Raw genomic sequence first — 17,122 nt, 5'->3', positions numbered from 1 at the left:
TTCTTTTACAGCTAAAGTTGCAAAATTCATTTTTTTTTTTGCACGTCTTTCCATTCTGGAATGGTAGCATCAGCATTTGTTTGTTTCCTTGAGTTGGTCTATATATTGGGGGATGGGATGTTCACAAATATAAAGAGGCAGCACTTGTGATTGCAAACCTGGATATGATCAATAACATGATTTCTGAAATCATGTTCCTGCACTTTGAAAACTAAAGTCCGACAAAAACATACAAATAGTTTCACTGGAAGGGAGTGCCAAACTGTTCTAGTGGCACTGCAGCCACTGGAAAGCAGCCTGACTGACTGGGGTTTAATGTCGGAGGATGTTTAATGTTCTTACCTCCCCCGCCAAAGGCCCGGTTACCCCGGCAACAGAACCTGTGCTCACAGAGGAACAACCTCCCCGGAGGCCTCAGGCAGCGGTGCGGCACAGCCGGCCTCACTTAACACGTCACGCCGGAAGAGCCGACTGAAGGTGGGCCTCGCTTCAGGTCGGGTTGGGCCGGGTCGGGTCGGGTCGGGTCGGGCCTCTCCTCACGCTGCCTCCGGGCCGGGCCTCTCCTCACGCTGCCTCCGGGCCGGGCCTCTCCTCACGCTGCCTCCGGGCCGGGCCTCTCCTAACGCTGCCTCTGGGCCGGGCCTCTCCTCAGGAAGCTGCAGCCTCGGTAACCGGGTCACGTGCCGGGAAGGCTGACGATGGCACAATAAGGGCTAAAACAGTACAGATCACCCAAACCGGGTCTGTATTTTTCTGGTGGGCACTGCTTGAGGGGTGTGTAGTGGAGGCAGGTTTAATCAATTGGATAAAAGCAAATTACTGCAGATGCTGGAATCTGAAACGTTAGCTCTTTTCTCTCCCTAGAGATGCTGCCAGACTTGCTGAGATTTTCCAACATTTTCCCTTTCGTTAATTGGATTATCATCTGAAAAGGAAGACTGCTGTGGAGAGTGCCTCGTTAGTATAGTGAATAGTGTTCCTGCCTGTCAAGCGGGAGACTGGGTTTCCTGGCGGAAAGCTTCGGAGTTGTCCAAAAGCTTCACCGGCAGGTCAGGTGTGTTTTTAGTCGGCGCTGCTTTTTACTTGGTTAAAGCACCTGTTAAGAAAACAGGGATTTTGAATTCTGTCCTCAACATCTTTGTCAACCTCCCCCTATCGCTGGCCCCCTTTCCAGTCCCACTGCTCCAAGCAGCCCGCCCTCACTACAGTATGAATCTGACCGCATTTCCAGTTCTCTCCAGCTTTGGCAAGAGTCATGCAGACTCAAAGCGTTGTCTCTCCTTTTCTGTCAGACCCGCTGAGATTGTCCAGTATTTTGTTTTTGTTTCAGATTCCAACTTCTGCAGTAATTTGCCTTTATCCTGAATTCAAGCCACGTAGGTGCCTGTGTGGCTAATGCATGGGTTTACGTCGGCTAGCAATAGAGGAGTAGATGGGGATGGGTTTAGGCTAGGTGCATTGCTCATTCAGAGAGCTGGCCCATCCATACCTGGTGGGCTGATTGGCCTCCTATGCTGTAATCATTCTGTGATTGTGTGCGTGTGCCACATGTGTGGACGCACTTTCATTCTCAAGTTGCAGCATTTTTCTCTGAAGTCCCTTGTGATTGACGGTTACTTGCTTCCACTCCAATTGCTGATGAATCCAATGTATGCACTGCAGACTCTGCCACATCTGCGGAAAGTAGTGCTTGAAGAATTGGGTCGGTGAGTTGTTTGGAATTATAAAAAAAAATGTTTTTACTCCTTTTTCACATTTTCTTCAAAATTTACACCCACCAACAAACAGTAAACAGTAACAAATACAATGTCAATCCCCTTATCAACAACAACGATCCCATCCTCCCACCATCCCCCAAACAACAGCCCGCATGACAACACAAACATCAAATAAAAAAACAAAAAAAGAATCAGGAATCGCCCATGGTCACCATTAACACATCTAGTCCACCTGCCCCCCCCCCTTGAATATTCAAGGCCATCCAATTTCCAAAAGTGTACAATGAATGACACCCATGAATTGTAAACCCCACTCCCACACTCCTCCCCTCCATTTCCTCTCGAAAGCACCTTACCCAGTATCGGTCCCTTCCCCCAACTTTTCACCCCGGCCAAGCTAATCGAAACCCGTTCCACCAGGCTCTGATAACCGCAGCCTCTCTCCCCACCTCACTCCCGTTCACTGGTGGGTTATACAGTGCCGTCTTCACTGGGCCGAAGGCCACCCGCCTCCTCGCCAACTCCACCGTAAAGTCCTGGTGAACCCACTCCAGCCCACTGCACCTTCCGCTTCTGCTTTGCCCAGCACAGGACCTTCTCCTTCATTCGAAACAAACAGTCACTACTCTTGGTGGCTCACTTGCCTCTGGTTTAGGCCTCCATCACCTATGAGCCCAATCCAGTTCGTATCGAGAGGGATCTTTCCCCTCCCCCAATAACTCCGCCAACATCGTGGCAAAATACTCCGTCGGCATCGGGCCTTCCACCCCTTCGGGCAGACCCACGATCCTCAGATTCTGCCTCCTGGATCTGTTTTCCAGGTCTTCCATTTTGGCTCGCAGACCCTTGTTGGTTTCTATCATCCTCCGCAGCTCCTTCCCCATCGAGGTGAGTTAATCGCTGTTGTGATAATGCCTCTTCCACTTCCTTCAGTGTCTCATCCTGCTCCCGCACCTCCGTCACTGCGCTCGATACCACCGTCCTCACCGGGGCAATCGCCTCCTCCACCAGCACTTACAATACCGCCCTCATCTCATTCCTCTTCACTTCCATGTGCTTTGTGAACTGTTTTTCAAGTTCCACGGCAATTGCCTCGGTCATCCTTTCTGCCGTGAGCAGTACGGACTCACCCGGCGCCCCAGCCTCTGCCTTCCAGTTCCTGAGCTGGCCTCAACGGCGGACCTTCAATAGTCCCCATTTTCACGGCCGTTTTTCTTTGAGATTTGGACATCTCTCTGCTCTATGCCTTCCTACACTTGTTTAGTTAAAAGTTACCCCTGGGACCAGGCATCAAAAATCCAAAAAAATCAATTCTCAAGCAGGAGCCCTCCAACTCACTGGGTATTGGAGAGTAAAAAATTAAATGCCATAGTTGAGGAGTGGGCAAATCAGAAGGACTTCCTCATGAGAATCTGAAAACCTGAGAAATATTGAGTCGTTTCTCAGGTTGTCACAGTACCTGAGATTCCCAGGAAGAGACAGGCTGAAATTTTCATTGCATAATATGCTGGGCAAGCTGTGGTTTCATACAAGTACAAGATTGTAAAAGCTCGGTGGGAATTAATTTACACTGTTTGAATCAATTTTATTTTTGCAAGACTTTGGATCTACTTTAAATGACGCCGTATAAATGCAACTTGTGTCTTGCGCAGAAACTGGAAACAATATCTAAATTATGGGTATTATCTGACTTAATTAGATTAGAACAGTACAGCACAGAACAGGCCCTTCGGCCCTCGATGTTGTGCCGAGCAATGATCACCCTACTCAAGCCCACGTATCCACCCTATACCAGTAACCCAACAACCCCCATTAACCTTATATTATTTAGGACACTAAGGGCAATTTAGCCTGGCCAATCCACCTAACCCGCACATCTTTGGACTGTGGGAGGAAACCGGAGCACCCGGAGGAAACCCACGCACACACGGGGAGGACGTGCAGACTCCACACAGACAGTGACCCAGCCGGGAATCGAACCTGGGACCCTGGAGCTGTGATGCATTGATGCTAACCACCATGCTACCGTGCTGCCCGACCTGTACGATAATTTCTGGATTCCTTAGAAAATTCACTGATCCTCTAGTGAGTCAAGATTTTTTAAATATCTCTTCACTGAGTTTGTCAAATATATAAATCAGACTAAAACCAATTGTTTAAATACTGTAGCTTTTGCTAACAATACAATGATGGAATATTTCTGCTAATTCCTAGACTGAGTACCCCCATGAGGAGTGGTAGTCAAAGCCAACACTATAGTTGCAACATTCCTCTTCTAAAGTGGCAGCCAGTGCTTCCCCCACCCAGTGTAGTCCGTGGCAGGATGCCAACCCTGTTGCTGACCTGTGCTCATTACGCCTTGTATCAAATATAGATGAACATTTCTTCCCTTATCAGTTTTGTGTCTGTGGACGCTTGCATAATGGAGGCAAAGTCCACAAGTGTAATGAACTGAGTGTCTCTGCAAACAGCTATTTACAGCAGTGGGTTTAAAACTTTTTTTTTCCGTGGACCCACGCTGGCCAACCTTTGGGACCATGCCGGATGACCTTTGTGACACATGGTACGTTTGCTTACCTTTAATGCGAAAGGGGAGCCTGCCTATTCCTCATGATCTCACTTGAATCGGGTTCAAAGGAGGAGAGGGCAATGCCCGTATCCGGTGCCGACTTCAGCCAGTTCCTTTGTGCTGTCTTCACTTTGTGAGAACGGAAAATCCAACCTCGCACATGTAGGTCACCATGAAGGGCAAACAAAATACATGTTTTACTCAGCACTGTATACTCCTCGGAGATGCTACTCCAGAATGATGACAGCCTCATGGGTTTTTGGCGTGTTTTTAATGTGGTATCACAGATCAGCTACAGCAGCGTGGTTTTTTAAAATTTAGAGTCAGCTGTAATTAATTACTGACTCTGGGACCTCAACCTCAAAAGGAATTTTTCACCCACCATTTCTCTTTCCAAAACCTAAAATTTCTCCTCTCATTTGCCAGTATGTCTCTGCATATAACACACATGGGCTTTTCATCCATATTTGCACTGGCACAATTGACAAAACTATAACTCAGGAAATAATCTTTACACTGCTTTGTTCCCGAATTAAGTTTCATTGTAGGCTGTTAACCAGAGGCTACGGAGCTCTGCACAGAGCTAATGATAGCACTGCTCTGTCCTGCCCTGGACCCTCGAGCAGCTCTCTCCAGCAGATTCTGGCCAGTATGTACTGCCTATTTGAGTCTCTGGCCATCTTTTACTTCGAAGAAAACAATCCATCTTCACAGTTCATTGAATAATAATCTTTATTGTCACAAGTAGGCTTCAATTGCAATGAAGTTACTGTTAAAAGCCCCTAGTTACCACGTTCCGGCGCCTGTTCGGGTACACAGAGGGAGAATTCAGAATGTCCAATTTACCTAATCACATCTTTCGGGACTAGTGGGAGGAAAGTGGAGCGCCCGGGGGAAACCCACGCAGATACAGGGTGAACGTGCAGACTCCGCATAGACAGTGGCCCAGCCTGGAATCAAACCTGGGACCCTGGTGCTGTGAAGCTAACCACTGTGCGATCGTGCCCAGCTTGCTAGCAGCTCGAAAATGGAAGCAGCTCTACTCCGTGATTTGGTGCCGAAAGCATGAACATGTACATGGAGGGCGCTTGACGTCAAGTGTACGTGCAGGGCACATGACCTGATCTTTGCTGCTGCTTCTGGCTGGAAGACTTCTCACAGCCTCATTTCTTTTCATTTAAAAGGTGGTAGCAGCTGGCATTATCAATTTATGAAGGGCCATTGAGCCCTTCTCCCGTGATCGAGACCACCACGGGGATGCCACAAGCGATCGCTCTGCCACGCGCCCACAACCCCCGCGTGGGTCGTGACCCGCACTTTGAAAATCCCTGATTTGCAGAACACTTGGTGGAGATTGTTTACACTTCCTGTCTTTACCCAGATCTTGTGACCTATCTGGAGTGGTTGGAGGTCACCTAATTGCGAACAATTCAAAAACAGGAAGATCCTGAAAAATATTTCTGAAATATAATTACAGTCACTCGGACTTGCATGAGAACAATAAATGGAAATTACACATTTTGATCAGGAACTTTAAGTTAGCGTGTTGCCTGTTTCAACAATACTCCAAACATTTTAAACAAAATTATGCCAGGCTGTTTCCACAATGTGGGAAAGGAAAACTTCAAACAGCATAAGTAAAAAACAGAAAACTACAAATTCTGAAAACAGAAAACAAAAGACAAAATGCTGCGATTCTGCAGCATCTGTGGAAAAGTACCGTTTCTGATTTACTAATTCAAATTGAATGTTCATGGTGGGAACTGATGCAGCCATTCAGACATTTAAACTCTTTATCAAAACACAAAATCATTATCTTGCGTCATCGAGACCCTTCAAACCAGTTTTTCTTCCACCCGCAGGCCTGAACCTGCAATGGAACAAAGATATTTTGTGTTTGTATTGCTCAACTTTTTTGCTCTCTCAGTCCTCTGCTGCTTTCATCCAGCTTTGAACTTTCCTCCAGGTACCCTCCCTGTAGCTGCCTCTGTGTCAATGCTGCCTCTTGTTCGGATCATGACTATTATAGGCATTGCAGGAATCACTTTTTTTATTTTGCATGCCCAACTGAGCCCTCACATACTGGGAGTGTCTTTCAGGAATTCAGGTGGATGTTGTGTCTGATTTTCTGATCATTGTTCCCATCACCTTTCAGATGAGACATGAAACCCATGGCCCCGTCTGTCTTAGGTGGACATAAAGAATCCCATTGCACTGTTTCGAAGAAGAGATCTATCCCCGTTATCCTGGCCAATATCCCTCGGGCAATTTCGCCAAAACAGATGGTGATTATTACATTGCCATTTATAGAAGTTTGCGGTGCACAAATTGGCTGTTGTATTCTACATTATGGGCTGGATTCTCCGGCCCCCCAGCTGCATGTTTCATGGCAGCGTGCCGTTCACTGGTGGCGGGATTCGATCTTCCTGTCGCTTGTCAATGGGATGTCCCATTGAAGCCACCCCACTCCACCGGGAAACATGCGGGTGGGGGTGCACTGCCAGCAGGGATAGAGAATCCCAACGGCTGGAGAATTCCGACCTATTATCAATGAGTACATTTGAAAAGTATTTCATTGACTGTAAAATGCTTTGAGGTGAAAAGCCCTTCAAAAATGCAAATCTTTCTTTCTTTAAAAGAAATACGGCCACTTGTGCTTAAATCCCCAGTGCAACAAATCTCCAGAATGTACTCCTGATGTGTAAGGCAGGGAGTGCAAAGTGTGAAAAATTGCTCCTTATATTTCATGCAATGGGTTCTCCACCCATGCCGACATTGTCTTTACATACAAATAGGTGAATTAGGAGCAGGAGTAGACCATTTGCCATCAGGCCTTAAAGGACGCAGTTTAAAAATAAAGAGTCCCCTGTTTAAAACAGAGATGAGAATAATCTTTTTCTGAGAGTTGTAAATGTTTGGAACTCAGAGAGCAGTGGAGGCAGGGTCATTGAATATTTTCAAGGTGGAAGAAGATAGATTCATGACTAACAAGGGAGGCAAAGGTTATGGGGTAGAATGTGTAATTGAGGCCACAATCAGTTCAACCATTAATTTGGTGGATGACAGAGCAGTCTCGAGTGGCCAAATAGTGTACTCCTGCTCCTGAGTCATATGTTTGTAAAAATCTGCTCCATCATTTGTAAGATCATGGCTGATGTGGCTGTAGCCCCAACTCTACTTTCCTGACTACTCCCTATACTCTCACTCTCTTGCCAATAAAGAACCTATCTAATTCAGCCGTATAAATATTCAAGGAACCAGTGTGGCATGGTGGCTCAGTGGTTAGCACTGCTGCCTCACGGCACTGAGGATCTGGGTTCGATCCCGGCCCTGGGTCACTGTCCATGTGGAATTTGCACATTCTCCCCATGTCTGCATGGGTCTCACCCCCACAGCCCAAAGATGTGGGTGTAGGTGGATTGGCCACGCTAAATTTCCCTTTAATTGGAAAAAAAATGAATTGGGTGCTCTATATTTTAAAAATATTCAGTGACCCAGCCTCCTCTGTTCTCTAGGGAAGACAATTCCACAGACTAATAGCCCTCTGAGAGAGAAGGTTTCTCCTTGTCTCTGTCTTAAGTGGAAGACCCATTATTTTTAAACTGTGTTCCCTAGTTCTCGTCTCTTATAAGGGAAAACATCCTCTCAGTGTCTATTCCTGTCAGGTCCCCTCAGGATCTTATATGTTTCAATAAGATCATCTCTAATTCTTCTTAACTGATCCCTTCAACCCAGGAACCGGTCAAACAAACCTTCTCCGAACTGCTTCTAATGCAATTATATCCTCATCAAAATTGTACTCGGTATTCTAGACATGGTCACTCCAGTGCCCTTGACAACTGTATCAAAACTTCCCAACTTTTATATTCCATTTCCCCTGCAATAAACAACATTCTTTGTGCCTATCTAATCTCTTGCTCTACCTGCGTACTAACTTCAACCCCCCCTCCCCCCCACTCCTGCATTGATTAGCTACTGTTTGTACGCTTAGGACACCAATTTTAACTTCACCACCTCCTCCATTGAACTCGGGTTCATGACTCGACTTCTCAACTGTCTGTCCTCAGGATAAGTTTGAGGTGTGATATGTTGGTGTATTGCTCCAATTTGAACTTCACTTCATTCTCAGATCCGATCCGTTACCAAAATAATTGCCTTGCCTGACTCTGCTGTATCTCAATCCACTGCTGCCAAAATTCTAGTCCACACTTCCATTGCCTGGAGACTCGACGTCTCCAGTACTCCCCTTGCTGACCTCCACCCTTTATGAACTACTAGTCTGTCTTACAGGCTCGGACCTCGTGTTTGGCCTCCTGCTTTGGGAACCTGTCTGCTACCCTGAATTGGACAGTGAAAGTGGAGGCGGTTAATTAGGAACTCACCTCATGAAAAGTTCTGCTGGCAGGTCTTGATGACCCAAACAGTCCTGATGAAAATTTAGCCCAGTGTTCCAGGGCGCACAAAAAAGGACACATCTTTTTAAAGATATTCCTCACCATCATGATAGACTGGTTGTCTGCTGACAGAAATACACACACATCCAATAGAGCGTATCTCATTAAATGTTAATCATTTTATTGAATTGACGTAGCAGCTGCCAAGGGTTATGGAAGATATTTTTATTTTGTTTCGTAACATGTTTCTGTTGCAAGAAAGGAGAACATATTATCGGCTGGATTCCGCCTATCGGCTGGATTCCGTCTTTCTGAGACTACGTGTTGACGCCGGCGCAGGATTCGTGGAGTTCCACGACAGCAAAATTGGCACCGCACTGGACCGATTCAGTGACTGTTAAGGGGCAAGCACTGGTGCCACATGGAACACAATCAATTCCAAGAGAAACAGTGCGGGATTCGCCAGTTTGTTGATTGACACTCAGGAGGCCAACAAGCTGCGCACGCATATACGCACTTCACTCCCCCCCCCCCCCCCCCCCCCCCCCCCCCACACACTGTCCCAGCCAATAAGATGGCAGCAATTACAGCGGTTCCCTGTTTCACAGATGCCAAGCTAGAGACCCTCCTGGCCACGGTGGAGGAGAGGCGGTTGACCCTGTACCCTGGCCCAGGAAGGAGGTTGCCAGCTGCTGCCAAACGTCGTGCTTGGGCGCAGGTGGCAGAGGTGGTTTGCACTACCAGCAACACTGTCTGGACAGGTCAGCAATGACTGACCTCGTCAGGGTGAGTAGGCAGCAGTGTCCCCTGGCACTAACTCCGTCCCATACACCTGTAACCCTACCCCCTCCCCACAAACTGGAGGGTTGCCAGACCCCCACCCTGCACCATATGCTGGTAAACATACTGAGTACCCTGGCCACTGAGCCAACCAGCTACCCAATCCCTGGGCTGCATGCATCAGACTGTCTAACACTGTCATTTCCCGCCCCCGCGAGGAAGCGGCAGTTCATAACCACTGGGAGCGGGAGAAAACTGGAAGGGGAGTGCCAGACCTGCGGCCCCTCACCGTGGCAGAGGGCCCTGGATGTGGTTGCCGGCCGGAGCAAAGGGAGGTTGCCTTAGTGGAGTTTGGCTGCGGGAGAGGAAGTGAGACCCTGCTGAGTTGCGGTTCCCGGTGACTCGTGTGTCAACTTCCCGCCACCAACCCCAAACCATCCTCACCCCCAGACCATCCGTACCCTCACCACACCTATTCCCCACCTCCCCTCCCCGGCCTGCTGCCTAATCATGAGTCTTGTCTTGTGACTTGCTGGTCATGGGGTGGGTCCATGTGGTGTTCCCCGCCCCCACCCAGTGCCACAACCGTAGGCCCCCACCGTGAGCCGAGCACTGATGAAGAGAGCAGCTTGGATAGCAGCCCTCGACCCGAGAATCAGGACTCAGCGGAGCTCAAGTCTGAGGATGACATTGACTTCCCCTCACAACTGTCTCCAACACCTGCCACCATCCCAGAGACCTTGGTTAGGCACTTTAGTGAAGAGGCTCCTGGGACACTATCTGGTGCACACCACACAGCTGCTCCAGTACATCAGGTGGAGGTAGGAACAGCCGAGGGAGCAGATGGTCGGAGGGCAGGCCGACCGAAGCTACTAGCTGATGTCCAGATGGGTTTCGGGCTTCTGGGACGGACAGATTGTGGAGATGTAGTCACAGAGCCAGGGACTACATGAGGTTGTCGGTAAGCATCCAGAACCTGCAGGTGCAGTTGTTGGAGTCCGACCATATGCAGGAGCAGGAAGTGGTGCTGACAGTGCATGCTACCCAGCCCAACACCACACGGGTGGCATCCGGGGTGGAGGCATTGGGGGTGATGGTTTTGACTATGGATCAGCATGCCTGAGGCCTGGGGTTTTCTGTGCAGGCGCGAGCGGAAGCCCAGGAAATGGTTGTAGCCATTGTCAGAGCCACCAGGATATCGCAGTGGCCCAGTCACAGCGGCAATGGCTGGGAACCACCGGCGGCATTGCGCAGGCCGACGTGACAAAGACACAAAGGAAGGTTGTGGGTAGCACGGTAGCACAAGTGGCCAGCACTGTGGCTTCACAGCACCAGGTTCCTAGGTTCGATTCCCTGCTGGATCACTATCTTTGTGGAGTTTGCATGTTCTCCCCGTGTCTGCGTGGGTTTCCTCCGGGTGCTCTGGTTTCCTCCCACAGTCCAAACATGTGCAGGTTAGGTGGATTGGCCATACTAAATTGCCCTTAGTGTCCAAAAAGGTTAGGAGGGGTTATCGGGTTATGGGGAAAGGGTGGAAGTGAGGGCTTAAGTGGGTCGGTGCAGATTCGATGGGCCGAATGGCCTTCTGCACTGTATGTTCTATGAGGTGGCCCAGTCCCGAAGGGAGATGGTGCAGCCACTGGCTGATGTGACACAGACCTAGAAGGTGGTGGCACAATTGCAGCGTGACGTGGTGCAGTCCCAGATAGAGATGGTCCACTTCCTGTGGCTCCATGGTCGATAGCATGCAGATGTTGGTTGAGACCCGAGCGAGCCTCCAGGACTGGCAGCGCCAGGTGGCGGGGGAGCCTCCGGGGATGGCTCTGCTTGCATCCCCATCCCATCGAGTAGCCCGGGGGCCATCGGGCACTCTGAGGGAGGAGAAGGTGATGAGGCCCATGCTGGTGACTCCCTCAGGTGAGGTGCCGCAACACCGCAGCACGTTGTACTCCCCCCTACAGTCCCTGGTGCAGTTGATGGACAGTGAGCCGAACAGGATGGCACCACGCCACCTGGGATGCCCGGGCAGCAGTCAGGCCATGCAAGTCTGGTCGCCCCAGAAGATGCCCGCCAATGGGGACCCAGATCACAGGGCAGGAATCACAACAGGCCACCTCCATCTTGCTGTACCATCTGGGGATCCACCTAGATGTACCACTGGGGCCCGTAAGGCCAGAAAGTTAGACACCAGTGAGGTTGGCACAGCTGCAGGGCACCTTTTAGTTTTGGAACCAGAGCAACCTGCATATACTTTGTTACATTAAACACCTGTTCGCACTGTTACAATCTGCCTCTGTGCTCTGTCAGATTGGTGTGAGGGGTGTGCTGGCTTGGGCTAGCCAGAGAAAGGATGTAGGGGCGGCCGGAATGGGCTCCCCATCCACCCTCCCAACCGTCCCTACCACCGCCACGCCAGGGATCCAAAGGCACCGTGTGATGGAATTGCCAGCTCGCATGCAGAGATTACCCAGGTGGACGGTGGACAGCACTACCGTGGGCAGGAGTCCAACGTTGTCAAATGATGCGGAGCACCAGAGTTCACGACAGAGAGGGTAGTCATCCTCCTCCATCCCACTGTGGTGTGGCAGGTATATCACTGAAAGGGCTGCAGGCCTGGGGTGGCTTGGGTCCCACCCCCCGGCCCTTGCAGGGGCCTCACCCCAGCCAACTCAGCTACTGTCCCGGCCCTGCAGCCCACTGTTGCTCCTCCCCGTATCCTACCTCCTCTCTCTTCCTCATCAGCCACGATGCCGGTTTCACAATTTTTCAAAGATGGAACTCGGCCCATCGGAGGCAAAGAATCACGGTGAGCCTCAGAGAATACTGGGTCAAGCCCGCCAATGATATGCAAACAGTGTTTATTGTATGTGCATTCCGGTATGCATTGATGCCACTGTCGAGGTGATGGAGAATCTCGATTTGCCATCAAATTGGCACCCGTTGCGACTTTGGCGCTGGAAACTATTCTCCGCCCAGTCGCGTTTCCCGATTTTGGCGTCAGCCAACGGAGAATCCCGCTATTTCGCTTTCAACTTGAGTTAGGGACGTGGGGTTCTAATACACAGCTGACATAGGGAACAATGGATGAAGAGACTTTACTGAAAGGTGACTACCAAGGAAGAGAGAAAAAGGGGTAAAATAGAACAAGGTTGGGTGTTGGGGCGGGAGGGTGAAAGCGGTCAATGGTGGGGACAAGACTTTGGGAAAATGGGATAAAATTGATGAAGCAAAGAGAGATGGGAAGAGGCAAAGTGACATAATAGCTGCAACACAGAAAGGGTCGGGAATACGTCATAAAGGTCTGGTGGAAAAGAAGAGGATGCCGACAGGGACATGTGGTTTACGGATGTATGGAAGATAGAACCGAGCAATGCTGGTGGAGCTCACATAGGTGCTGTAGTGGGGAGAGTGAGAGAGAGAGGATGTGGACTGCGCCAGGCTGGCCAAGCATCAAGAAAGACATGTAATTGGGGAGGTCGTGGAGGGTGGAAAACACTGTGGGGAGCAACGTTTAGCCCTGTTGGAAGTCAGAGCGACTGTTGCTGTTGTCACAGGCCAGAGACTGAATCTGAAAACATCCTCATCCACTACATTCAATTCCATACTGGCCAATGATATTGTTATTTGGATTGGATTGGATTTGTTTATTGTCACCGAGGTACAGTGAAAAGTATTTTTATGCGAGCAGCTCAAACAGTTCATTTAGTACATGAAAAGAAAATACATAATAGGGCAACAGAAGATGCACAATACATAGACACCGGCATCGGATGAAGCATACAGACATGTAGGATTAATTTCAGCCAACAGGGGGAACTCTTAACTTAATGTTTGTAACAACCTTCTCTGCTAAATGTGGATGCCAAGGTTTTTGGCAAAGTATTGGCGCTTAGGTTGAAAGAGTGTCTCCCACAGGTGATTGGGGAAGATCAGACTGGGTTTATAAAGGGTAGGCAGTTGTCCTCGTACGTGTGACGTTTTTAAATGTGGTGGCCTCCCCATCAGAAGGGAGGGAGCCAGAGGTGGTGATGGCGCTGGACGCGGAGAAGGCATTTGACTGTGTAGGGTGGAGTTATTTGTTTGCGGTGTTGGAGAGATTTGGGATTGGGCCTCAGTTTGTGACCTTGGTCAAGTTAATAATAATAATCTTTATTATTGCCCCAAGTAGGCTTACATTAACACTGCAATGAAGTTACTGTGAAAAGCCCCCAGTAGCCACAATCTGGCGCCTGTTCGGGTACACAGAGGAAGAATTCAGAATATCCAATTAGTCTAACAGCACGTCTTTCGGGGCTTGTGGGAGAAAACCGGACACCTGAAGGAAATCCACGGAGACATGGGGAGAACTTGCAGACTCCACAAAGACAGAGACCCAAGCCAGATTTAGGGAACCAAAGGAAAGTGCACGCACAAATGAGATGAATCGGGGTACTTTTGGTTACATAGGGGAATGAGGCAGCGGTGTCTCATGTCCCTTCTCCTGTTTGTGCTGGCGATAGAGCCCTTGGCTATTGCGCCAAGGTGCTCAGATAGGTGGAAGGGGATAGTGAGAGGGGATGTGGAGCATAGGGCATCTTTGTGTGCTGATGATTTGTTGGTGTACATCTCCAACCTGGGTCCTACAGTGAGGATATAATGGGGTGCTCAGGAGATTCAGGGCTTTCTCAGGTTATAAACTGAATCTGGAAATGAGTGAGTGTTTTCTGGTGTCTTTTCTTGGCGTGGGAGCTGGTTTGGGGGTTGCCATTTTGGGTGGTGATGACGCACTTTAGGTATTTGGGGTGCAGGTGGCTCGAGACTGGGCCCGGCTCTGTAAATTTAATTTCACTAGCCTAGCGAGTAAGGTCAAGATGGATTTGCGGAGTTGGGACAGCCTTTCCTGATCATTGGCAGGCTGGGTGCAGATGGTAAAGATGACCATCTTGCTATGGTTTTTATTTTTGTTTCCGTGCCAATGTTTTTGCTGAAAACGTTTCTTTATGGGGGTGGGACGGTTGATTTTGTCATTTGCCTGGGCAGGTAAGGGAGCAAGAATTCAGAAGATAGTGCTTCAGAGAGCGCGGCATTCAGGGGGCCTGGCCCTTCCAAACCTGATGTACTACTACTGGGCGGTGAACATTGAGAAGTTGCGGGGTTGGAGTGGGGAGCTGGACGCTTTGTGGGTGAATATGGAGGCAGGCTCTTGTAAGGGGTCGGCATTGTGGGCACTGGCAATGGCGCCGCTCCTGTTTGCCCCAGGGAAATATTCAGGGAGTCTACTGTTGGTGGTCATGTTGAAGATATAGAGGCAACTTCGGCAGCACTTTAGGTTAGGGGTGGGGTTGAAGCTGATGCCAATCCGAGGCAATCATGCTTGAACTGACGAGGCTGGATGCTAGGTTTCCGGAGTGGGAGGAGTGGGGGCTGATAGAAATGAAGCACTTATTTCTAGAAGGGCGATGGGCGAGTTTGGAGGAGTTGATGGGGAGGTTTGGGATTCCACAGGGGAGGTCTTTTTGTATATGCAAGTGTGGGATTTTGCGAAGAAGGTGTTCCCAACTTTTCCGGTGGTATTGCTCTCTTCGTTGCTGGAGGTGGGGGGGGGGGGGGGGGGGGGGGGGGGGGGGGTCATCTTGGCGATCTATGGGAGATTTTGGAGGAGGATATGGTGGCATTGGATTTTGGATGGGGTTAAGGCCAAGTGAGAGGAGGAGCTGAGGATAGTGCTGGAGGAAGGATTGTGGCGGGAGATGCTGTGGAGAGTGAATGCCTCAACGTTGTGTGTGATGCTGGGGTTGATACAGATAAAAATGGTACATAGAGCACACCTGACGAAATGACGATGAGCCGGTTGAGAGGATGGAGGATGGAGGAAAGGTATGGTAGGTATCCAGCCAGCCATGTACGAATGTTCTGGTCCTGCCTGAAGTTGGAGAAATTGTGAAGGTCGTTTTTCAGCACCTTGTTGGTGATCTCACATATAGATTTGGGGCCCAGTCCCAGGCCATATTTGGGGTGTTGGACTTGCCGGGCAGCAGACGGGAGCAGGGTCAGATGCAGATGATATAGCCTTTGCCTTGCTGATTGTTCGCAGGTGGGTCCTGTTGGGGTAGAGGTCAGTCTCTCTGGCCTGTGCCTCAGTATGGCTGGGGAACTGGATGGAGTTCTTGTACTTGGAGAAGGTTAAATTCATTTTGAGGGGGTTGGGATTCCCCTTCCCGCCGCACCCGTTTTCTGGTGTGGTGTGCCCCAGCCTGTAGTGGGATTCTCCATCCTGGCAGCCAGCCAATGGAGCTTCCCATTGTGGGCACCCCCACACCGTCGGGTAATCCGCCTGAGTGCGCTCCTGGCGAAAAGGAGGATCCCACCGATGGAGAATCCAGCCCAGGGTCTTTATGTTTATGAGATGTTTATATTACACTTTAAAGAGCTGGTTACGATCTGCTGCTGAGGGAGAAGGGGTGCAGTGATAACATGGTTGTGTTGTAATTCACCAACTGACCACTAGGAGTCTCATTAGTATATAAGTGAATGTTAGAGTCAGGTAGTCTGAGACTGATCAGGGAGCTGAGAGAGGTTGCATGTGCATATTCACACTTTTATTCACCTGATGTTTTGTATATATTTGACCCACAGTTAATATTAATAAATTGTTCTTGTAATATAAATTAGGCCATCCGGCAAGAACATTACAGGGGGGATGGGAAGCTGGTGGGGGGCCTGGGGGGCATTTGCTCTGGGTTACTGGAGTGTTTGTTTGAGTGTTTTTTGTTTTACTTTGTGCTGTTATATACTTAAATGTTAAAATGATCGAATAAAAATATTTTTACAAACTGTTTGTAACAATCTCCAGGACAGCAATGCTACCACTAAAGGTTCACAATGACGGACTTCCGGTGTGCATCATGAAGTGAGTGAGCACACACGAGGCAGCTCCTGCCTAAGGTTGCAGAAAATAGCTCTTTTTTGGGCAGCACGGGTTGGAATTTCGATGAAAAGGCGTGGGTGAATGTTCAGGGAGTATTTTCCCCCAGGAATAGGATGTTTCTTGGTTATCAGACCCTCAGAAACAGTGCAAGATTTGTCTGAGCAGCAGCAAACGAAAGCCTCTGCAAGCATGCTAGCGGGGGAAGGGCCAGCTTATAGGTCTCAAGCTGACCTGAGGGCCTTTATGAAAGCTGAATTCTAGCAGCAGAGGGAAGAACTGTGAAAAGATCTCACCAAGGCCATTGAAGAAGCGGAGACGGACTTCCGGTAGCGGTGATGCGGAGCTAAGTCGCACGTTCAGTGGCTCCCACTATTTTCGGACTTTGGGGCTCTTTTAAGGGCTCGTAGTGGTGCTGTTTGGAATTTTCCCTGTGTGGGAACACTCCTTCTCAGATTCTCCACCGGTGGATGGCCTGGACTAGGAGTGGAGCGGTCAGAAAACCGGCTTTGCAGTTAAGCCGCACCGCACTCCCGCTACTTAAGGACTTTTGGGCCGATTTGAGGGCCCCAAACGGCGCTGTCTCGACGAAACCCGGTGGGGGAAGGTGTCTAGAGGAGCATTCCCCATAATTTATGGTGCTCACCCGGAGTGGGGCAAAGGAAAAGGCTGCAGCAGCTCTACAAGAAAAGCGGGGGAAGGACAAAATGACGGCCGGCGGAACACCTGAGGACTGGTGGAAGTGGGCGCAGGAGCA

General features: G+C 49.6%; 1 protein-coding gene and 1 long non-coding RNA gene across 4 annotated transcripts in view; one reads left to right on the top strand and one right to left on the bottom strand.

The window, feature by feature from the left end:
* The window catches only part of LOC119978574 (ADP-ribose glycohydrolase OARD1-like), a 28,668-nt gene extending 28,110 nt beyond the window's left edge, over window positions 1-558 (bottom strand). For 2 of the 3 annotated variants that reach the window (XM_038820330.1, XM_038820332.1), the window contains exon 1: window positions 343-558. The gene's annotated coding sequence lies outside the window, so the exon portion shown is untranslated. The remainder of the gene's footprint in view (window positions 1-342) is intronic. The other variant, XM_038820331.1, reaches the window with a different exon arrangement.
* The window catches only part of LOC119978576, a 36,964-nt gene continuing 20,396 nt past the window's right edge, over window positions 555-17,122 (top strand). Inside the window, exon 1 of the long non-coding RNA XR_005463492.1 lies at window positions 555-741. This is a non-coding gene — a long non-coding RNA (uncharacterized LOC119978576). The remainder of the gene's footprint in view (window positions 742-17,122) is intronic.

Source organism: Scyliorhinus canicula, chromosome 15 (genome assembly GCF_902713615.1).
Source record: "Scyliorhinus canicula chromosome 15, sScyCan1.1, whole genome shotgun sequence".
In the NCBI taxonomy this organism is placed as follows: domain Eukaryota; kingdom Metazoa; phylum Chordata; class Chondrichthyes; order Carcharhiniformes; family Scyliorhinidae; genus Scyliorhinus; species Scyliorhinus canicula.
Note: the sequence above shows the minus strand (reverse complement) of the source record. Positions and strands in the feature narration are given on the sequence as shown.